Genomic DNA, 25652 nt, shown 5'->3' on the forward strand with positions numbered 1-25652 from the left:
TAGATCAAGGCTTGAAATAAACCGTGCATTTCTAAGCATACTTAAAATCCTATCAACTCGAGGGAGAGGATAAGCATCGTGCTTTGTTACGGAATTTAAACGCCTACCATCGAAGCAAAAGCGATGTTCGCCTGACTTCTTTTTCACCAAAAGAACAGGTGAGCTCCAGGCTGAACGTGAAGGTTCTACAACTCCGAGAGAAAGCATTTCATCGAGTTCTTTATTTAATATACTCATCATATATGGTGATAGTGGATATTGCCTCACACGAGTTGGTTTTGCATCCCCAGTATCAATTTCAAAAATCATCTTATTGTGCAACCTAATTTTTCATCTGAACTGATATCTCCAAAAGAGTCGATAACACATTCCATTTTACTTCTATCTGAATCATTTAGACATTCAATACTACATAATTTTACTTCTTCCAAACTATGAGAGATATCTGTTAATTTAAAATCAAAATCATTAACACCACCATGAACATTCCAGACATTGTTCCGAAAACTAATTTCAATTGCGAATTTTTTGCAAAAATCACTCCCCAATATGAGAAATTGATTCAGCGATGGAACTACCAAAAAGTTTATTATTTTACAAACATTTCCTGCACATATGGGCAAATCAACTGAACCACTCGCAACATGTAGAGATCCATCAGCAGTATGAACAGACTTTTCGCAAGTTTCAAAATTAAATTGAAATCTTTTAACAAATGGTTAGCTTTATTTCCTATAACTGATTTAGAAGCCCCAGAGTCTAAAAGAACAACAAGAGGTTTTCCAAAAATCTCTATCTCTATGTATGGCCTATCATCGAACGGTTTTTCAAGTATCAGTGGAGAAATCTGAGGAGAAGATTTACCATAAAATTTATAGAAATTTGCTACAAAACTCTTCCATTCCTCCCAGTAATTTTCTTTGTAATATTCGGAAGATAAATTTTTATGAGCATTTTCACGGCTATACCCACACTCACTTAAAAACTGTTTTCTATTTCTGTAGTTTTGGAAGTTGATTTTATTTTTGACAAAATATTTATAATTAGTTCTAGGCTTTGTCGACACTGGACGGCCATTTTCGAATGTCGACCTAGCTAGTTTTTTTTGACAACTACAAGTTCTTATGGTCTCGCCTGCTTTGCCACATTTAAAACAGAATTTATTTTTGGGAGCAGTGCAATGTCTGTAATTATGATTATCCAAATGACAGTTCCAACAAGGAGTATTTGTTGCAGTATTAAGAGATGGACCTACCCTATTAGAATAATTTCTGCTAAACTTATTGTTGTATGATTTATTATTCGTAGTAACGTTTTTCCCAGAAGAAAACGAGATAGAATTTATAGAAACTATTGAATTTGACGTTGAGGGTTCAATGCTGCTAATATAGGCAAGTTCTGGACATAAACTTGAAGTTTTAGGAGGTGAACGGTACTCATTTGCGTATTGTAAAGATTCGTCAATTTTTCTACACCACTGTAAGAGAGTGTCAATATTTTCTATAGGCGCAGACATAACGGATAACCTTTCATTGTAAATAGGCAATAGACCCTTTCTGATATATTTCAATTTGATGTTTTCATGGACTGGTTTTTGTAAATTACTAAAATATGTTTGCATAACAGCTATGTAAATATAAATTGGTTCATTTTTACCCTGAGTTCGCGCTCTAATATCATCCCAAATATGATCATCAAAATTCATAGGCAAGAAATAAGTTTTCAATTGACTAACTAAATGATCCCAATTTTGTATAGTCGTTTCGATTGATTTATACCAATTATAAGCCTTATCAGTGAAAAGATCAGCAGCAGAAACTAACAGTTCATCTTTTGAAACATTTCTGGCCCTAGATAATTCTTCAACTTTATTCAAAAATGAAATTAAAGTTTTGGTATCACCATTAAATTTGGTTACATTCCATTTATAGACAGGAATTGATTTTGGTAAAGATTGTAAAGGAGGAAGCTGTGATAGTCTACTATAATTCGAAACATTATTATCATTAGTTGAACTTGTGCTCGGAAAACTATTGGTGAAGGTTGATTGTTAATTATACTATCATATAATAACGTTTCTAATTCCAAACAAGTCGCTAAGCTTTCTTTTTTAAAAACTTCACAAGTTTTATCAGGATCTGTGTCCGGAATTTTAATTCGTTTGACTCTATTTGTGATATAAATTAGTCTAGATCTAATTCTTTGAAAACCTGAATCATTTTCAGGACCACTAAATTCATCAATGAGTGATTTCAACTGTGTAAAAGTATTATTGATCACAACAATTTCATTTTCAAAGTCATATTCAGGGTCGCTCAACTCCACGTTTCTACCAAACTCAGTATCCAAACGCCTTTGTAACATTTTACGTTTCGTACTAGGATCTTTTCTTACAGTAACTATACCTCTAATTCTCAACTCATAATTCAGTTCCTCTGCCAATAAATTAATGGGTTTCATATTTTTAAGTTCCATTCTGCTCAAAAGAATATGACAAACACAATTAACAATTACAGGACAAACTATCAATTAAAGGAAAATAATCTCTATTTTCAGCTATGATTCACCCTGCATGGATATTATCAATATTCAGGAACATTCATCAAATTTCATTTATTTGTTACTTCGACGGCAATCAGCTCGAAAGAATTTCGACAAAAAATTCTAACACACCATAAAAAGGTATAGGGAATAGATACGGAAACTTTTTCACCAACGATCGCTAGAAACTTTGACAAATATTTCTAAAATGTGTCCTGAAATTTGTTGCATTCATCAAAAAAATTCAAAAGGTATAATTCAAGATTTTTTTTTTTTTTGGCCCCACGTTGGGCGCCAAATATTTGTATAACCTTGGTTGTTTAAAAAATCAAAGAGAATAAAATAAAACAAGGCTACACAGTTGCAAACGGTTACTCAGTTTTTACGAGGGAGCTATGGGTCGTGAGTTGGACGAAAAAATACAAAATTAACCTCTTTGGGCGCCAATCAGTTTAGTTATCAAAAGAGAATATATATATGTATAATTATGTAACTGATAAATATAACTATAAGGATCAATGATGTCGTGGAAAAAAAATATATAAAAAGATATGCAACAGATTTCTGAACACACACTAAACATTTATTATGAAAAACATTGTAGAAATACATATATCATACATTATGTTCAATCTCAAAAAAAAATATATTTCAGGATATTTCTTCCTGTAGCAATATGCAATCGTATACGTATACCTTTGCCTTACACCTTGGAAATAGTAATAAAATCCTGATATTTCCTAATCTGAATTTCGGTAAAACAGAAACTGTATAGAATATTTTTTTCTTGCGAAATATTCGTTGGAGCGCAAATAAAAAAAATGAATAAAAAAAATTATATATAGCTTATCTGGAATTTCTTTCGAGGGCCGCCGGTTACATAGACTTCGTCCAATTTCCCAAGGATGATTACTGATGAATTTCACAAAAGAGTGATCAGAAACTACCATAGGTGACAGTTGAAATTGAAAGGATCCAAAATGCCGGTCGGTACTATTCTTCTACTTTTGTTCATCGAATGATGATTTCAGGCAGAAATCAATATAATAAATAAAATTGAGGAGAAGGAAAAAGAGGCCTGAAAATGAAACAGGGCTTATTTGGGCACTTGGAACTTCAGTTTTTATTATCTTACCGTTGGTGGAATGTGGCCTCAAAGTGGAAAGGGTCCAAAAAAATATTTGCTGAGATTTTTCACTGAACAAGGCTCGTAATCTGTGATGTTTTATAGATCCATGAACTCATGATATCACCACAAAAACTTATTTTCCTTGTGTGATCTCGACAATGCTTCTCATTTGAACTCTTCAGTTTCTGGGCTAGGAATGGCAATTTTAAAGGGAACATGAAATACCGTCACGCTACGGAAATATTCACTGAGGGCAGCACCCACGGAGAGACAAAGTTTAGGATACGATAAGACAATCAGAGGTGTTCAAAATGTTAAATGATGTCTGCTATATTATTTTTCATATTCATTAAAACTGATGTTTTTAGAGTGTACATACTGACAGTATGAGCCATAGCTGATATTGGAAAATCACCAGAAATTAATTTAATCGCGAAATAAGAAACATACCATCAAATGGACTTAATTGGTTCTCCGAACATTTTGATGTTTCCTGGATGTGAAAATGAATACTCTGAATATTGGTTTGTTCGGTTTTTTTTTTTTTTTTTCTATACAGTGTGTTCTCTCTTGAAATAGTATTAGGTAAAAGGTATCGATTATTCTGTGTTGTAGCATTTCAAATGCTACAGTATACAACTCCAGAAATATTATTTACTACACCAAAGGTTCCAAACAGTGCATCACAATTATCCTGAGTCATTCAAGTTCGAAGTAACTACAATCGATACTTCCGCATAACTCATCAGTTCCGCAAAAATGTTCTCAATTAATCGAATACTCAGTTCTCTTATAATGTGCACATTGAAAAAATTCATGTATTGAAGTATGAGATACTTCAAATATTTTGGGAAAGAAAGTTTTTGGCTTTCTACTACTCCATCTGATACAAAAAAAATGGATGAGAGAATCTTCCAAAAAAAGGAAGGATTAATCAATTTGAAAATAAGTAACTCTATACATGGATGTGTAGATCATGCAAAGAAGTAACTTTCAGACACAAACTGAAAGAAAGTCCTCCTGAAACAGCTACAGGAGGACTTTCTTTCAGTTTGTGTCTGAAAGTTACTTCTTTGCATGATCTACACATCCATGTATAGAGTTACTTATTTTCAAATTGATTAATCCTTCCTTTCTTTGGAAGATTCTCTCATCCATTTTTTTTGTATCAGCTGGAGTAGTAGAAAGCCAAAAACTTTCTTTCCCAAAAAATTAATCACTCCTAAAAATTTTAACCCTTTCAAATCAAACTTCAAATATATTTTTGCTTTTCGGGGGAGCAGTCCGACTTGTTCATTTCTTCCATGTCTCCGGAAAACACTGCAGTCTCATTGCAACTCTTCCTCACCTTTTCCATGACTCGCATTCCAGCAATTTTGTTCCCTGTAACAAATTATACATATAGATCCCTTATTGGATATTCGTGATATTTTTATGGAAATAATGTAGGTTGTCCATGAATTGTTTGCCACATATGATCCAGTGTCTCATATTGACATAGAATATGATAAGTTTTTTGTTGTATTGTCGCATTGTCTGCAATTTAGGTCACTGTTATACAATGAGTCTTCCCAATGGACGAACCTTCCTGTGAATACCCATGTAGTTGTTCTGAGTCGATCCCTACTTTGTTGAAGCAGTTTTTTCTTTCTCTTCCCGACGATCCATCCTGAAGGCATGTCTGAAGAAGCTATTGTATAGCGAAATGCGTGTTGCGTTTTTGTAAAATTATGAACAATGTAGTAATCATTTTGATCATCCGATGTTGTTGTATCATTTGATGCAACAAATCTCAAAAGATTGTTTATAGATTGAAATGTTCAATACTTCCTATGAAAATCACTTTCGAATATATCGCATACCTGCACAGCTTACTGATCAAATCAGACTTTGCTGAGATATTTTCAATATTCTATGGAAAAGAAGGCGACTTCATGATGGAATGGCCACTTCAATTTTCTTTCCAGTAAAACGAATGAGCAAATGTGATTTTTCTGTTAACGAAAATACTATTATTCTCATATATTGAAATATTCCATTTACTTTCGATACTCTGGTGGAAATGTATTCGCAAATGACGAGAGTTTCAAAATTCAAATTCTAGATCGAGAGAAAAATAAAGCTGTGAAATCACCAACACCATCTTCAGAACAAAAAACTATGCCTGTACATTCATTTTATTTCAAGAGATAGCCAACCCTCGACAAAATGATGGAAGCCTTGAAAGAAGACCAAAGTATGTGTAATGATAAACAGCATAAAAATGGAGAAAAATTTACCTCATTGGAAGTGGTCATGGTTTTTTTTTGGGGGCGGTTATTTGTTTGAGTCAAAAGCATTCTGGCGATTACCATGAAGATTTTTTGAGCAAATCTTAGGCCTCATTTCACCTAACTCTGTGATTATCGTGGACAATGCAAGTTATCATTTCAGAAATGTTGGAAAATCACCAACCAACGCATGGAGGTAAACAAATATCATTGAGTGGCTTCGAGAAAAAACACAGGGTGTCCCTGGACTTCCTCTTTTCCTCTCGGGAATGTATAGATGGGGTCAAAATATCACCAGTACTTCATATAACTTTTTTTCCTAAAAGTCTTCGTAACCAAGTTACGGGCCCTCGAAGTTACAAAATGAAAAATGTTTTTCTTTGATAACTTTTCAAGTGAATATTCAAAATCATCCAAATTTTGGTAATTGACTAAACAAATGAATTCCGTCGATGAGCTTTCATGCAGGAGTCAGTTGTTTTGCTACAAAGTCAGGAACGGACTACCCCCGATGGTCCACAACCCAAAACTTTGAAATGACAGATATTTTTCAATATTTTTCAACAAAATAAGGTTACTTGGACAATTTTATGAATAAAAGTACTCGTGTGGAAAGTCGATCGGAGCAACGAGTCTTGATAAAAATGTAGTTCTACTCGACGACATCAAACCCGCTCGTCCACCATTATTTGAAATGAATAATTATCAAAGCAGAAATAATAATGATAACGTTAATTCAACAACATTTATAACAGGAATAATACAAAGTATGCTAAAATGAAGTCGTAAACAAAAAGTACAGTACCTATATGGAAGTTTAAGTCACAATTGTGATAGCAGATATTTTTTCAAAAGAAATATCAAGTTCTGTAGATTCGTGGTGTTTTTAAACTAACAAGCTACTCTACTATGAAATATTGAATTCATTCCATATTTTGTATGTACATAATACGTGTGGAATAATCACGTTTCGTGTTGATCAGTTATCTGAATCTCATGAAACTCAACATTCGAATGTTTCAAATTCTTCTTCACAGCTAAACTGTTGAGGAGTTTCACTGATAATTATAATTTTATGGGAGAAATTCCTTAACACGAATCTAAATTTAGCTGAAAAAACGCACATCGGAAAAAATATTTACTATACTAATAAAAAGCAAACGAATGAACTACAAAAACGGCTGCACATGATCAGGTGAAAAATATCCAGGGAATAATTATGTTCCATTTCTTTCACAGATGTTGACAAAAAAACCTTTTAGAAAGTTTTGATAAAAAATGAGAAACTGGAATGCGATTTTGTTTTGTTGAGTGGTGCGTTGTCATATGACTATCATTGTATTGTCAATATTCTATAGGATATTTTGAATTTTTTTGATATGGCCGAACAGTTTACATTCAATGAATATGCAGATATGCATGTATTTTATGGACGAGCATTTTGTAATGCTGCAGAAGCTCGTCGTCTGTATTCCGAGCATTTTCCCAATCGAACGGTACCGTCAAGAGAAACATTCGAGCGTGTCGATCGCAGCTTGAGGGAGACAGGTATGTAATAATTGATAATTAATTTGAGCACGTTGTTTTATTTCGATATTATTGTAGGTACAATTTTGCTAAAACGAGGTGGTGAGGGCGCTCCTAGGACTGTACGTACCGTTGTATTGGAGGAAAATATTTTGGAAGCCGTCGCTGATGATACTTCAATGAGCATTAGAAATCTATCAGAACAGTTCCATACATCCAAGTCCACTATTCATAGAATAATTAGGGAACAACTGCTCCACCCATTTCACATCCAGAAGGTACATGCCATGACACCTCAAGATTTTCCAGCACGACTGGAATATGCCAATTGGTTCATGGATAGGCAAAGAGAGGATATGACTTTTATTAATCGAGTTTTATTCACTGATGAAGCAGGTTTCAGTAGAGATGGAGTTATCAACTCTCATAATCTCCATATATGGGCCGAAGAAAATCCCCATGGGATATTGCAAACCAAACACCAACGGAAATTCAACGTGAATGTTTGGGCTGGTATCATAGGAAACCATCTTATAGGACCATTCGTTCTACAGGACCGATTGAATGGAGAACGTTATTTGGAGTTCATTCAGAACGATTTGAATGGACTTTTGGAACATGTTCCATTGCAAACCCGAAGAGATATGTGGTTTATGCATGATGGCGCTCCTCCTCATTTTAGTTTGATTGTGCGTGACCATCTGAACCATATTTTCCACAATAGATGGATTGGTAGAGGTGGGCCATATTCATGGCCATCGCGGTCTCCGGATTTAAATCCATTGGATTTCTTTCTGTGGGGGCATCTAAAAAGCCTTGTTTACGCTACACCTATTCACACAAGAGATGCATTGTTGAATAGAATAACATTACATTGTGAAGCCATACGAAACGACCCTGGAATGCTATTTCAAGTACAGAGAGGGTGTCTTCGCAGACTAAGAAAATGTATACAGAGAGAAGGTGGTCATATCGAGCAGTTTCTGTAGCGGATTTTTCATTTCTGTTTGATCTTGAGGCTCTTGAGTTTCGTTAGTTAAACGTGTTTGCATTATAAAAATTCGTTATGAACATTTTACCTATCATTTCCATTTTCCTTAAAAACTAATATTTTCGAATAATGGTAGACATCTCAGGATAAATGTTGTTGAATTAACGTTATCATTATTATTTCTGCTTTGATAATTATTCATTTCAAATAATGGTGGACGAGCGGGTTTGATGTCGTCGAGTGAAACTACATTTTTATCAAGACTCGTTGCTCCGATCGACTTTCCACACGAGTACTTTTATTCATAAAATTGTCCAAGTAACCTTAATTTGTTGAAAAATATTGAAAAATATCTGTCATTTCAAAGTTTTGGGGTGTGGACAATCGGGGTAGTCCGTTCCTGACTTGTAGCAAAACAACTGACTCCTGCATGAAAGCTCATCAAAGGAATTCATTTGTTTAGTCAATTACCAAAATTTGGATGATTTTGAATATTCACTTGAAAAGTTATCAAAGAAAAACATTTTTCATTTTGTAACTTCGAGGGCCCGTTACTTGGTAACGAAGGATTTTAGGAAAAAAAGTTATATGAAGTACTGGTGATATTTTGACCCCATCTATACATTCCCGAGAGGAAAAGAGGAAGTCCAGGGACACCCTGTATATATATACAGGGTCCTGCAACAGTGGCGCGGTGTTCCATATCTCTATATAGGAAGCAGATAGGAATCTAATTTTCTATAATATCACCTTATTGCTCGAGCTCGACAAAATAAAAATATTGGCGGTCACACAGGGTGTTCGATTTTTTCTGGGCGGATCCCAACTGTGTCTTTTTAAATGGCAACCTATATTTTTTATCGCTTTTTCGGTTTCTTCATAGAAAATAAAATAAACTTTATGTATATCTGCACTTCGAAAATATTGATGGTTTTCGAAATATCTAGCATGACAGGTTTTTTTTCCAATATTCGTCACTCAGAATATTTGAAATTATAAAGTGGTGCCAAGTCCAGTTGAAATTTTTTTTGGTCGAATATTCTACATTGGTAACTCTCTCAAACGATATATCTGAAATCGACCTGTGATATACAGGGTATGAAAAACCGCTTGCCAAATATTGTAAATGAAAATTTGCAAAATCTTCCTTATATTAAATGGAACACCCTGTATATTATTGATCCATAAGAAGCGCCAACGAAACCTCTACAAATTTCATTAAGTATTCCCTATGGCTAAGTTCAATAGTTTTTCTTAAATGAGCATTTCTTTGGAAAAATGGTCATTTTTTCAAAGCGAAATCCATTTGACGACTGATAAGAATATACAAAAAATACCCTTTCCTTAAAATATCGCCCATTCCTAAAATTACCTGTTGCTAGATAAACAAGTTGAGAATTACACCACAAAATGGACGTTCTTGAATAGTTACAATAATTTCAAAAATCTCGGAATTTGTGCCATATTCTTTCGGTCTAAAACAACCTTTCAGCGAATGAAATATTTATTGGAAATCAAGTAGTCTGGCAAATGACAGAACAAAATATTTGGCTGCAAATGAATATTGAAATTTTTAGTCAATCGTGAAGTTGAACTGTCGGTATAATTTCATCAGAATGTTGTTATCAAAAAGTGATTTGATTGATATGATTTTCATATTAGGTGAATCAGACAGGAATTGTTTATTGGCAAGTAGAATTTATTCTCAACGGTATCCAGATAGAAGGCATCCAGATGAAAGATCTTTCCGAAAGGTCTTGGGACGATTCGTTGAAACTGGATCTATTAATTATTCCAAACATGAGCGCATCAAGCCAGCTACTAATGAAGATAATGAATTGCAAGTTCTTCTTGCTGTTGAAGAAGATCCTAGTAGGAGTCAACGACAAATTGGGGAAATAGTGGATATAAGTGAGAGATCAGTGCAACGAGTATTGAAGAAACATCGCTTGCATCCATACCACGTTCAGTTACATCAAGAACTACTGTATGCTGATTTCGAGAAAAGAGTGAGATTTTGCAATTGGGCCATGAACAAAATTCGTCGAAACGAATATTTTTTCAATAATATTTTATGGTCGGATGAATCGACATTCCATAAAAATGGATTTGTAAATCGACATAATTACCATTATTATGCGACAGAAAATCCTCACTTATTGAGACAGGTGGATTATCAACATAGGTGGTCGATAAATGTCTGGGGAGGCATCATTGGAGAATATGTAATTGGTCCATACTTTTTTGAGGGACATATGAATGGTGCAATGTATCTCAATTTCTTACGAAATGATTTACCAGGTTTGTTAGATGATATTCCTCTTGACCTCCGCAATAGAATGTGGTTACAACATGATGGTGCACCTGCTCACTATTCGGCAGAAGTGAGAGATCATCTAAATGAAGTATTTCCCAATAAATGGATAGGACGGAATGGGCCTGTACGGTGGCCCGCTAGATCACCAGATTTGACGAAACTAGATTTTTTTTTATGGTGATACATAAAAAATATGGTTTACGTTGAGCCACCAACTTCTCCCGAAAATATGCGACTTAGAATAACGAATGCTTTTCGCAGCATTACACCAGCTGTCTTGCGCAGGGTAGAACAGTCTTTCAAACATAGACTTCAGCTCTGCATTCAAGAAAATGGAAGACATGTTGAACATATTTTATAAAAGTTTCATTATCAACCTTAATTAAACTATCCCTTTTGTAGTTTTGTAATTTGCCAGTTGACAAATTTGAATATCTAGAACTCAAGCTCTGAATGAATATAATAACATGAAAAAAATAGTTATTTATAATTTTTTTTTTCTTTTAACTTGTTTGGTTTGATATTGCACGATTTATGAGTGAAATTCTGCATCCAATGAAAAAATAATTTTCCATTTAGCAAAAAGTGATAGGTACATACATTTATTTCGTTAAAAAATATTTGTTTGGACACCTACTAATGTATCAGTCGTCAAATGGATTTCGCTTTGAAAAAATGACCATTTTTCGAAAGAAATGCTCATTTAAGAAAAACTATTGAACTTAGCCATAGGGAATACTTAATGAAATTTGTAGAGGTTTCGTTGGCGCTTCTTATGGATCAATAATATACAGGGTGTTCCATTTAATCTAAGGAAGATTTTGCAAATTTTCATTTACAATATTTGGCAAGCGGTTTTTCATACCCTGTATATCACAGGTCGATTTCAGATATATCGTTTGAGAGAGTTACCAATGTAGAATATTCGACCAAAAAAAAATTTCAACTGGACTTGGCACCACTTTATAATTTCAAATATTCTGAGTGACGAATATTGGAAAAAAAAACCTGTCATGCTAGATATCTCGAAAACCGTCAATATTTTCGAAGTGCAGATATACATAAAGTTTATTTTATTTTCTATGAAGAAACCGAAAAAGCGATAAAAAATATAGGTTGCCATTTAAAAAGACACAGTTGGGATCCGCCCAGAAAAAATCGAACACCCTGTGTGACCGCCAATATTTTTATTTTGTCGAGCTCGAGCAATAAGGTAATATTATAGAAAATTAGATTCCTATCTGCTTCCTATATAGAGATATGGAACACCGCGCCACTGTTGCAGGACCCTGTATAGTCGACAAGATGAAACACAAACAAGATATTATTATTCTGCGTCAGCCCCATTCAGGTAAAGGGTTTCATTGGTAAAAGAAATACGACATCCAGAATAAAAAATGTCAAAATACTCATCGAGGAGTCCTTGGTGTCGATAATGGCGGGAATGTATTGAGCATGTTATAAAAATAGAGAACAGACAACATGCGTGAATTAGACCATTAGGTTGAGGAAATTGTAGAACCTTCAATTATAATATTCGATTGATCTGATGATATCATACCATACAATTTGCTAATACACAATAACGTTTTGAATAAGTTCACCCATTTATTATAATATATTTATTTTGAATTAGAATATTATATCAATATTAATTGTATATAAATGAATGAATGTAGTTGTGTGTTGTATTCAGGTAGGTACTTATTTTGATAGTTTCTTGGAAACGAAGTTTCATTAGAGGTTAGAAAGTGCTTCTATATGAAACCCGGGGGTACTCCTTGAGAATGAAAGTTATTCATGCAAATGAAGTTTTATACCAATATTTTTTAATATAATTTGATTTTGAGCTTTTCATAATTGTATACAACACAAAATTTCACAGTTTGGGTGTCCAAAAGCTTCACGAAAAAAATTTTCAGACTTCATTGCATTGATTTATTTTTTTGTTGAAGTAGTATGAATATAACTATCCACTCGATGGGTTGACCTCGACTTTCACTAAATATAAAAATAACATTTTTGTACCTGATTTTTCGTCCAAATTTCTTTGAGTTATCATAAACATTGTCACGCTGAGACATCGGAATTCTTCGGCTTCCGTTTCAACAATTCCGAGCAAAATTTGGTTCATTTGTTTTCTTGCTGCTCAATGGGATTTTAGAACAAAAGCAATAAATATATTTTCAAAACATGACAAGTCATCAAAGTCCATTACTTTGGTCTCGTTTAATCGAACCGTGCACTAATAACACTAATTGAGTTCGATTTGGAACATTAGAGCAATCATGAATCTTCGAATGAGATTAAAACAAGTTAATTAGGAATCACGGAAGTGTCTTATAGTAATAGTGAGACGGAATACATCTTGTTATCGGTGGTTAATTATGCAAAGTATCGTGAAGGCATTCTCTATCATTTCAGAGAAAATTAAGTTAGTTGGGACTTCTTTGTCGGCTGTAGAGTTTGGATATAACGATTATTCCAATCATGTTATGTGTAAGTAACTGTAGGATCATGTCTCCTCAAGACAGATTCACTTTCATGACACAATTGGAAAGCAAAACACTGAAACAGCCATTATCAACCGTGCAGGGACCTCTTTTAGATATTTGTCACATCGCCACTTTCATCCCCCAAGTGACTGAGGTGAGTGCAAGATGTTTCTTAAAAAAAAACGGGATGTTTCCCAAAACATTATAAGGGCATTGGAGTGTCGAGCGGTGTTGAAATCCTTCTATACAGGCCGTTTCTTTTATCACGTGGTAAACATTGCTATATTCTAAACCGTTACAGATATGAAGACGATTAAATGGGAACAAACGTAACTGTTATTGAGAACAATACAATGGTCGAAGAAAATTTACGGGGACTCTCGCCCTTCTCGAGTTATACGGGGAAAACCAAAAATGCTGTTTTTTGTTTTTTCGAATGGAATAATTATTATTTCGGAGAATATCAAAAAATGGAAAAGGAAAATGTTATTGCATTCGAAGTGTACTATGACAATGTAATAATAAATATTCGATAAAACGTTTCTTGTCAACATGACCATCATCAACTTTTTTTTTAATACGGACCTGCCTTTTTCATCACAGATAATGATAAAGCGATAAATTCACAATTCAGGTATGTCACGTTTGATATTTCTATAGCGTTTCATTTGAAATAACCATCATCAGTGACAACAATCAAACAGAAAAACAATTTATTTTTCCATGGGAAAAATGAAACCAATATGGAAAATCAAAGCTACATGGCAATCTACATTGAATGCTTAAATTGACGACCTCTTGGTTAAATGCACATAAGTTGTCGGTCCAGACAATTTCTGTGTCAACTTTCTAACATAATAGGTGTAATACTAATACACGCATCTCTTAATTTTTGTTTTAGATGGTCGATATCTATACTTGGTGTTGAAAAAACTCTATCCTTCATGTGTTGTCAGACAAAAAATCTAAAGTTCTCAACAGATATCAACAACGCATTCATTTTTCCTGTCATAGAAACCGAACAAAGCCTACGCGTTCAAGATGGTGAATGAATTGAAATGCTACTTGATCATACCAAATTATACAACAATCAAATTTTGACCAAAAACTGATATTTTCCTTACTTTCAGGATTGAGAATTATAAAAATGTTATGAAATATAATTGATTGTGGAGAAATAAGCCTTGAAAAAAGGATTACGGCAATACAAAAATTCCCAAAATAAAAAAGTACGAATTTTTATTGTTTAAGGAAGGGTAACTACCTGTCAAATTTATCGAGTTGTTCGAATTAAATTTAGAAGAAATCGAAACAATTCATAAAAGAAGAAATGACAGGAACGTAATTCAAAATTGTTGTCACTGATGATGATAGTAGAGGTAGTAGTAGAGTAGTAGAGGTAGTAGGGGTAGTAGGTAGTAGAGGCTATGCTGACACGAAACGTTTTATCGGGTATTTATTATTACATCGTCATAGTACACTTCGAATAAAATAACATTTTTTATAATCTCCGAAATAACAATTACATTCGAAAAAAACGAAAAACAGCATTTTTTGTTTTTCCCATATATCTCGAAGAGGGAAATGTAAATTTTCTTCCTATTCAATCGTCTTCGTATCTGTTACGGTTTAGAATATAGCAATGTTACCACATGATAAAAGAAACGGCCTGTATACGTTGTGACACACTCAAGATAAAGACACCCCTGTATTTTATTCATTTTTGAAAGCAGATATATGATTTTTGTTACAGACATAGACCTTCGCGGGTCGCACTTTTTGCAATACCTAGTCCGAGTCACAGTCTTAAAACCAGTCTACGATATTTTGCTTCGAGATACCGAAATAAGGTATTTGAAAGGGTTGCTTAGAAATCGATTTTGACTCGAAAATACCGAATTTCAACGCAAAATTCAAATTTCTTGTTCAAGTCCGATTTTTAATTAATGGTTCTAAATAAGATGCTACGAAAATAATAAATTCGTTATATTGTAGGAATGAAAATGAAAAACCTAAAATCAATTATGAACACAATTCATTTCATTGATTTTGAATATGTCATCATTTCTATAGCTTCTTATTAGCTTATTGACTGTCCAATAACCTTTTTTCCATCGATAATACCATCTCACTCAATATCCCTCTATTTTTTTTATTCATCTTGGACCCGGATGTCACGCAGGTTGCTATAGCTGCACCCGTGACGGAGTTGGGAGTTAGTCCTTGTAATCACAAGGTCTTCCAACGATGACACAAAATCGCAGTTGGCCCCTGATAATGAATCCGCTTGCTTGTTTGACCCCTTTCTTGCAACCAAGTGTTGTCTATCCTTTACACTTGGCTATACCGTACCGACGAAGGCTAAATAGCCAGAAACACGTGTCTGCGGTTGGCCCACCTTCCTATGAGTGCTTTGTCCAATAACTTTTTTCCATCGATAATACCATCTCGCTCAATATCCCTCTATATCTATATATATATATATATATATATATATATATATATATATATATATATATATATATATATATTAATGTAGGTTATAAAAGGATTTGAAGCTCTATGACTTCTATTTGATTATCTGCGAGCGCTTTCGACAGCTGGTTGTGCTGTCATCTTCTAGGTACTCTTCTATCTATTTACATATATATATATATATATATATATATATATATATATATATATATATATATATATATATATATATATATATATATATATATAGTTGAAAAAACCAGACATCACCAGAAGATGGCAAATGAGACTTTGCCGAAACGTTGTGAAAATAATCCTTATGGGGAGAAAATACACAGAACACGGAGCGAAACCCGAGAAAACAGCTCATCATATATATATATATATATATATATATATATATATATATATATATATATATATATATATATATATTGATTGAATTTAAATTGACTTAATGGTTGTCAAAATTGATATAACAATTTTGAAAAACAAATAGTTGATGTTCATGGAAATATATAGTTATGTTTGATTTATAACAAAATGTCAGAGAAAATTCGTATTTGACTTGACAAATTGAAAAAAAGAAATACATGATGGAAAATTCCCAATGATGTCACTTATATTTATGTCTAAATGTAATAAATAAGTATATATTGTACTGAGATGATTGATATCTATTCGTTAAACAAAGTCAATTTAAATTCAATCTTTTGAGAAACATTTTTTACAAACTTTCCACAATTATTGTATACAGTGTTCTTATATATATTTTTTTTATATTTACTGTAAGTATAAATATTAACCTTTTTCTGTTGAAATTAAACCAAATTGTATTTAAGATAGCCCTGAAGAAGCTGTAGAATAAAGCGAAAGCTTGGCAAACATTGTACACATCATTTGACTGCTGAACCCACGAAACAAAAAAAAAACATTACTATATATATATATAGTAATGTTTGAAAAATCTTTTCCATTTTCCAAGAGAATCCAAAATCCAAGAAAAACGAAACAACTCTATATATATATATATATATATATATATATACTTTGGTTATATATATATATATATATATATATATATATATATATATATATATATATATATATATATATATATATATAAATATATATATATATATATATATAATCTAGAAAGGTTAATGCAGTCAAGCTGCTGGAAAATAATTCCATAAAAATCAAAAAATAAATAGATAAGTACTTTTTGATCATTCCCATATTGATTTCAATTCAAGAGCCACCGGTAGACAGCTGTTTCATCCTATTGGGCATATATATATATATATATATATATATATATATATATATATATATATATATATATATATATATATATATAGATATAAATATTAACGAGTGTGTATGATTAAAATCAAAAGGGGGAAATTCGTGGACAAAACACTCAAAAAATAGGGGCAAACCGCGGACACGTGTTTCTGGCTATTGGCCTCATCAGCGCGGTGCAGCCAATTGCAAAGATGGACAACAACTGGTTACCGAAAATGAAAAACATCACATATGCACGGTGTCACCAACAGGAGCTAACCGCACATTTGTGGTTTCAATTAGAAGACATAGAATTCCCAGGCATCATCTAATATCACCACGTAGGCAGCTATAGCTACCTGCGTGACTTCCGGGTCCAAGATATAAATACAGAGATATAAATATTAACGAGTGTGTATGATTAAAATCAAAAGGGGGAAATTCGTGGACAGAACAGTCAAAAAATAGGCACTGCGCTGATGAGGCCAATAGCCAGAAACACGTGTCCGCGGTTTGCCCCTATTTTTTGAGTGTTCTGTCCACGAATTTCCTCCTTTTGTTGTATATATATATATATATATATATATATATATATATATATATATATATATATATATATATATATATATATGTATATATATATATATATACATATAGTAGGTTGTTGAATTTGGTTGAACCGTGTCTGGAGTTTTGTATTCGACGTTTCGGCTTCCATTTTCAATCCATTTTCAGCCTGCATGCAAAATTAAGTTCTAGTATGGAAACAAAATAATTGAATGTAGGAAAGATTTATCCCAATATTTTAGTGAGTTTAATATGAAACAAATATTTTTCACATCTACCAGAAATACAATACTTCTCTCGACGCGGGTTTCATCAACAAATTTAGTGTCATCAGAAGAAGTGAATTTATTCTACGCCAGATTAGCGAGAATAATCTTCATCTTGAGAAATATTAAAAATAATACTAGTGGAAGTAACGAAATATTATCGATGAAAATTTTGAAAATGATACGCAACTTACTTTGGATACCTCGAGCTTGTTTCTTGGAAAAATTATGCAATACTTCTATTTCCTACTTCACTTGCAATATGCAGTAGTTAATCCGTGCAAGGACATCGATTCATTTTTTTATAATACTCGTGTTAGCAATAAATTTAAGTGCACCACAGAATCTACTAATGGAATGTCAGTGTGGTATTTCTCTCGATTGTGGTGCTAATCAAGTGGGTAATTGAAGTGAATACTGTCACTGAAGTATTTGATCGGCTTATTAATGGGAAGAAATTGAATTATATACTCTCATTCTAGTGATAACTACACCATTAACGTCATGGTGATACCAACCCTGTTGACTGCTCTGCATACACAAGGCCAGCAAATAATATTTCGGAGCGGCTAGAAGATATACTCGTAACATGATCTACTACTGCTTGGTAATTTAGGTCAAATAATCAATCACAGGTTGTTTCTTCAATCTTCAAATGATTACATCTTTAAATATATGTACAAAATTTCGAATACACTAACCCGTTAAAAAAATGTTAAAAACTATTGTTTCTCCATCAACCAGTTGTCGCCCCCTTCAAACGACAACTCTCAGAAGTGGAAACTTGTGCGAGCTGAGGATTAACGGGGTCCTAACTTTCAAAGTGCGATTCCTAGCACGAGTTGGACGATAGGAAGTGGAAACCGATCGTACTCGCGGCTTGAACCACCGATTCATACAGCAGTCGATTGAGTGATTGGAGAAAACCACCCATGCCCAGCCAACCAGCTTCCGTCCCACCGTTCCTTGATGAAAATTAATAGCAGTATCCACTATCTATTATAATAATCATATAATTTTCACAATAAATTTTATGTAAGACGCGTGTCGGTGTATTGTAGCTTCATCAGTTGAACTGAAAAGAAACGTTATATTTGCCTCTCTGGTAGGTTGACATGCATACAGTGCGGTAATTGCTTCTTTTTTTTTTCATTTGAAGACATTCCAATTCTATGATTGGGTTTTTTCAAAAATAGAGAACACTTATTTCGAAAAATACAACAAAATGCTTTATAGAGAAGTTGTTAAGAATTGATAGTTATGAATATTGCTAGAGTTTTATCCCAACACCAAACTGTTATTTTTAACGAAAAAAAGGTTAGTTGGGTAACAGGATCAATTTTTTCTTAAGAAAAAAAATGTTCTCTTGCCGACGTTTCGAATTCAATTAAATTCTTCTTTAGGGATCTGTAACCACAAAACTTATAGGTTTTTTTTTATTGATTCGGCCGTTACTCGATGAAGATCCATAGTGATTTCAAAAACTACACATCACGATTTGATCTCCACAAACTTTATTTGAAAAAATATATCACAACATGTTTCCCTAGCACTATAGCTTTCTCAAGTGTATGAATTCAAATCTTGAGGTGTGGTTTTCGAAGTTACTATGGATCTTCATCGTTATTATCGTTTCAATTTCACAAGAAATAATAAGTTCTTAATTAAATTACTCAACGAAAAGTAGTTTTTTCGTCTTGATAATATTAATATTTCAAAAACCATCAGACATATTTGATACATATTCCAAAAAAATAAAAAAAATTGCAAAACAACCAAAATATCCGAGACACCAACACAAAACGACATGAAACAAACGAATGGCTTCATTTGTGATTCTAAGGTGGTGTCTGTTTTTTAATCAATGGCAGAAAGAAAAAGAATGAAAAAAGTGTATGACCAACATAGCATTTGTGACAGCTTTCACAGTTCAATATGTATACTATATTGGATTCTATTTCTTGTGGTGTTTTTATTTTTTGTTTCGAGAAAAAATGCTTTCCAGCTGTATTTTCATTTGAAAATGCCACTTTAATTTGTTCCAAGTTATTCAGATAAATTTTCTACGAATGGAAGTTTGTGATATTTGAATTTCACACCTGTATTTTCGAAGGAGAAATTTCTTTCTTGAATTATTTTTCTAATGAGGGCTCTAGGAAAATTATTTTTTACTAGATAATTCTCAATTGATGATTTTTGTTATGGAATTTAGAATTGGAAATGGCAATTGCTCTTGATTTCAAATTCCTTATAATGTTGATTTCACTCTGAAAATTATGTCTTGAAAAATTATTTGAAATTCTCTCAGAAAAAGTTAGTTTATGATACCAGTCTACCTTTAAAATTTGGTATGCATCTTTGATTATTTTAGTATCTAAATTTTAGTTTTGGATGAAAACTATGAAAAATGTCTAATGTTTCGGTTTTTTTATTTTTCGGAATGGAAGTAACAATATCGTCGTCTTATCTTTTGAAAAAAGTCAATGAAAATGACACAAAATGAAACAAAAAAAAAACACCACAAGAAATACAATTAAATATAGTGTACAAATTGAACCGTGGAAGCTGACACAAATAATATGTTGGTCAAATCGGACGGTATCTTGAAACAAGAGTTTCAGAACACATGAAATACCGGAATAATTTACCCTTTTTTCATTCTTTTTCTTTCTGCCATTGATTAAATAACGTATACCTCCTTATCAGAATCACAGATAAAGCCATTCGTTCGTTACATGTCGTTTTGTGTTGATGTTGTCTCGGAAATTTTGGTTGTTTTGCAATGTTCTTTATTTTTTTTTAACATGTATCTAATATGTCTGATGGTGTTTAAAATAGTAATATTATCAACAAGAAAAAACTACTTTTCGGTGAGTAATTTAATTAAGAACTCATTATTTCTTGTGAAATTGAAACGATAGTAATCGTATAGTTTTGTAGAAGGTATGTTTATGAAAATTCATTGTTACACTGTTACTCTGAAGAAGAATTTGATTGAATTAGAAACGTCGGCAAAAAAACAATGATTTTCTTTAGAAAAAATTGATCCTGTTACCCAACCAACCTTTTTCTCAGAAAAATTATTGGATCACTGAACTCTAGTTAACTGGTTATTTTTGACACCTGTATGGAATTCATATTCATTAACCGGACAATATAACCGGACAAATGTATCTGGAGCTTCTGGAAGATACTATTAATCCCCTTCTCACTGATATTATCGAAAATGGCCACACTTATCGGGAGGATCTGTTAATATTTCAACAAGATGAGGCACCTCCGCACTATGCTCTGCCTGTTCGGCAGTATTCAGATCAGACTATTTCGGATCACTGGATTGGGAGACGGGGCACTATCGAATGGCCACTACGATCACCAGAACTTTCACCGTTAAATTTCTTTCTGTGGGGTCATTTGAAAAGCAGAATTTACTGAACTCCTCCTGCATCACTCAAAGATTTACGACGAATCACAAAAGAATGTCGCCAAATTACTCCAGAAATGCTCCACAATGTTCGAGAACGGTTCCAGCAGAATCTCTATTATTGCATGGAAGCTGGAGGTGCCCATTTTGAGCATATGCTAACATGAGAATAAAGTAAGTAACTTCAACTCTAAATTCAATATGGTTCGTCCAATTCAAAAAAATGTACACCGTTGTTTAGAACATTCCAAGATCTTTCAATCGATGTGCGACTCGCCCCAGTTCTATATTGAAATTTCTAGGGTTGTTCACCCCTCTGCTCCAGGGTTGAAGTGACGACGCTGTAAATGGGGAAAAAACTGTCCCCCTCCCAATAAAAATCGACCTGTCTGAGCGTTTTTTAGAATTTGCTAGATTAGTACCTGAAACCTCCATGTCAAGTTTCTGATGGCCCACCCTGTATGAATGAATAAATGGATTTGTTTGATTTTTGAGAAGCATTTCATCTATGAGTTTGTAGGAATCTTCTGAAGGTTATCAATTTTCATCAAGTGAGGCGTCAATCCATTCATAAACTGACTAAAACTTCTAGCTGTTTTTCTCCTATGTTTTCATATGCTATCCTTTATTCCAAATGTTCCAAAATTCTGCTGACATTTGAATACTGAACTTAATTTTCTGGGCCTCTCTCCCTCCACACATCATTTTATAACCATATCTACGAATCGAAACTGATTCTGTCTGCCTTTTTATATAATGTTAAATAAGGGCGAGATTTGTAATCACACAGCTTTAATGAAAAAGAACTCTCAACAGATGAGTTTTGAAAGCTAAACTGCCTGGGTATTGATTCTTTGAGCATTCTACCTTACTAACCACATATCGACTATGAACGTAGTCTTCCTCTCTTCTTCAGAATTGGAAAAAATAAAATGTATTACGCAGTTATCTCTCGCTGAATCGTTATCTTTCTAAACCTTCTCGACAGATGCCACATAATGTTCATGGAGAAATCGCCTGAATAATATAGGGCTGTACTACGGAGACCTTAGCTGCAGACAATGCAAACAAAGGGACAAAGACAGCTCGCCATTCGATTACATAATTTATGAAAAACCAAAATTATGTCCAGAAGAATATGAAATAGATCCAGCAAGGGACCGGTTTTGTGGTACCTGTATGACGTCTCCCAAGTGGTAGGTGTATCTGATTTCTCATATTTTTTCCAAGTCCGGCTCTGCACTGTTATTGGGACGAACAATAAATAACAACTCAACTAGGTACGAGATTTCCATTTCGGCGAATTGTAAATATTTTCCGAGGCACTTTTATTGCTGCTTAATAAAGTTGTTGATTGAGTATGTGATTCGGCTTTTGGCAAACGAATAAATTTGTTGACAGTATGAGTAATAAATGTTCATTTGTTACGCGATTATCATGGTTGATGGATTTTTTGGAATTTGACCTAATAACGAGAACGATATGAATACCGAAATAAGGAATATTTTCATACATGTCTTATATTTGAAACGAGATTTGGTATTTGCCCATATGTTTCTGCGTAATTATTATTGTCTCCAGAATGAAAATATCTAGTCAAAATGATTACCCCTTACAATGTTATATTTATAATTAATTATTAATTCTCGAAAGATCTACTTTGACAGAAAAAGTATTTTTGCCAGTACACCAGTTATTACAACCAGTTGTTTACTGATGTTAAGGGGGCGAAGTCCATCTGATGGTGAGCTTACATGGAAAAAAACTTTTGGCTTTCTAAAATGATTTTCAGAAAGATAGAAAAATATACCTCTATCATTTCAAACAAAATTCCTATGGCTGGGAATTAATCAAATTAACATATGAATGTCTTTGAGAATCAACATCGTGACATAAAGTCGAAATGTTGCGAATGTAATGAGTTCACCACCTTGCAATGTTAACCAGAAATGTATATCGTTGCAATAATAAGACAAGGGTATTGTTCTAAAACTTCGAAGTCCACCATTGAGAGTGATAGTAAGTGAAATTTCATATATTTACTTTTTCATATATTATATTGTGTAGCGTTCGTATGAATGATATCTGACTCAATTCTATGACGAATATTCAGAGTAAAAACTGGAAGGAAGTGATTATCTATAATTTAATGTTCATTTGAAACTAGTTATTTCAAAACTTCCCACTCCTAGTACTTCGTTTAGCAGGGAGAATTTGCCGTAGGCAAAAAACACGTAAATTTAGATATCGAGGGGGAAGTTTAAAACCAGTGCCAGTGGTATTTTAGGTTTAATCCCCTTACCTTACCCCCACTTAATAATTTTAAATGGCACCCCCTATCTTGTAACACATCATTTAAAAGATCTTAAAAATCCTCACTCAACCCCGTTTAGAAACCGGGTTGATCCGTTCTCGTAAAATAGGGCAAAAACAAAATGAATTATAACAAAATGCAAACATTTATGGAACCGCTACCACTGACTCAATAACGGTATGTTTATGTCTCTTTTTTACACAGAGTTTTTTGCTTTAGCTGAAAGTGAGATAAGGGCACACAGTTGCTTCTTGGCGTCAGTTACAATTAAATGGTGAAAACATTTATCAGAATTAGTTATTCCTAATTTTAAACTGTTTGTCAAGTGGTTTCAGTTGCACTGACAGTAATACAAATCGTAATGGTGTACACTTTACAACAAATAACTGAAATTATTTTTATTCATGGTGCGGAAGATAGGTGTGCTCGTAGGTGCAGGCCAAAATGTGAGTCACCGATATGCTCTAGACCTTGTTCAAAAATTTGAAGAGACCGGTTCTATGTGGAACAAAGCAGTAAAGCAGCCGAGAGTTCTTACGGAAGCCGCACAGATTGAGATTTTAGGCCAATTCGCCGTTGAGCCTACCACTTCAATTTGGAAAGTCGCCAAGTTTGTAAATATTTCAGTTGGTTCTATACACAAAGTTTTAAAACTAAACAAGTTCTTTCCTTACAAAATGAGTATTCTTCAGCAACTCAGTGAGGATGACTATGATAGGAGAATTGAATTTTGTGAAATAATCACTGCGAGAATTAGCATAACTGTAGATACTGGGATAATCCACAATTGTTTCGAAAGGATCATACGCAATATCCACAAAAAATAAACGTTTGGCTGGAATTCTGGGAAACGAAATAATTGGCCCTATTTTTTTTTGAAGAAAATTCATCTGGTCAATTGTATTTAAACTTATTGGAAAATGTAATCCATCCACCCATAACACAGTCGTTAGAACGCCAAGTTGATGAAGAAGACAACCCGCTCTTGGATGAACAAAATTTATATTTTCAACAGGACGGCGCACCGACACACTACGCATTGCATGTCCGACAGTGGCTCGATCAACGGTAATCCTGACAAATGGATTGGCAGAAGAGGCGCTCTGGAATTGCCGGCGAGATCTCCGGATTTAACGCCATTGGATTTCTTTCTCTGGAGTAATTTGAATACAATGGTATACAAAACTCTCCCGCAGGACATTCAGGATCTAAGGCATAGGATTACTGACACATACAGACAAATTAATAACATTTACAAAAGTCTGACAGGAATTCGAGAATAAGATTGAACTTTTGCTTAGCTACCAAAGATGAACATTTTGAATACCCAATAAAGTAAGGTACATTTATTTAATTGCAATAGCTATTATTTTATTTTTTATTAAAATTAATTTTTTTTTTGTCCTATTTTACGAGAACGGATCAACCAATTTCACTTTTCTAAACGGGGTTGAGTGAGGATTTTTAAGATCTTTACAATGATGTGTTACAAGATAGGGGGTGCCATTTAAAATTATTAAGTGGGGGTAGCTAGGGGTAAGGGGATTGAACCTAAAATACCACTGGCACTGGTTTCAAACTTCCCCCTCGATATTTAAATTGGCATGTTTTTTGCCTACGGCAAATTCTCCCTGCTAAAAGAAACACAAAGGGGTGGGAAGTTTTGAAATGAAGGCACTGTGTGTGTGCGCTACTTTAACACCAGAAACGTAAGCGCGGAATTATTGTAGAAACGTTAATGGTAGTCATTTTCCACTTCTTATGAAATGAAATGAAACTGTTTTATACGACTGGGATTCATTATTAATCTTCCCTATTAATCAGAGGGTTCCATTCAGGAATTTGGGATTCAGTCCCTGGTTCTGCACCTGCAAGGCTAAATAGGTTATACATGTGTAAAAAACTAGATTTTCTTGTACAGGGTGTACCTAATTCGAAGGTGACCATCGGAATTTCAGGATCCGTAAGAGATACAGGGTGGGTTGAATTGAAGTAGAACATCTTAAAGATGTTTTGAAATCTATGAAGTTCCGAATACTCCCGAATATA

The 25652-nt window shown here is 33.6% G+C and overlaps 1 protein-coding gene and 1 long non-coding RNA gene across 3 annotated transcripts in view; one reads left to right on the top strand and one right to left on the bottom strand.

Moving 5' to 3' along the window:
• The window catches only part of loh (thrombospondin type 1 domain containing lonely heart), a 701195-nt gene that overhangs the window by 394390 nt on the left and 281153 nt on the right, over window positions 1–25652 (top strand). The gene's annotated exons all lie outside the window — the stretch shown is intronic.
• LOC141485150 (uncharacterized) lies at window positions 3103–3789 on the bottom strand. Its single transcript, XR_012467042.1, has 2 exons — window positions 3677–3789; window positions 3103–3619 (listed from the first exon to the last, which is right to left on the bottom strand). It is a non-coding gene; the product is annotated as an uncharacterized lncRNA (long non-coding RNA).

Source organism: Leptinotarsa decemlineata, unplaced genomic scaffold, assembly GCF_025532065.1.
Source record: "Leptinotarsa decemlineata unplaced genomic scaffold, Ldec_3_MD MMD2_tig00026307_RagTag_RagTag, whole genome shotgun sequence".
In the NCBI taxonomy this organism is placed as follows: domain Eukaryota; kingdom Metazoa; phylum Arthropoda; class Insecta; order Coleoptera; family Chrysomelidae; genus Leptinotarsa; species Leptinotarsa decemlineata.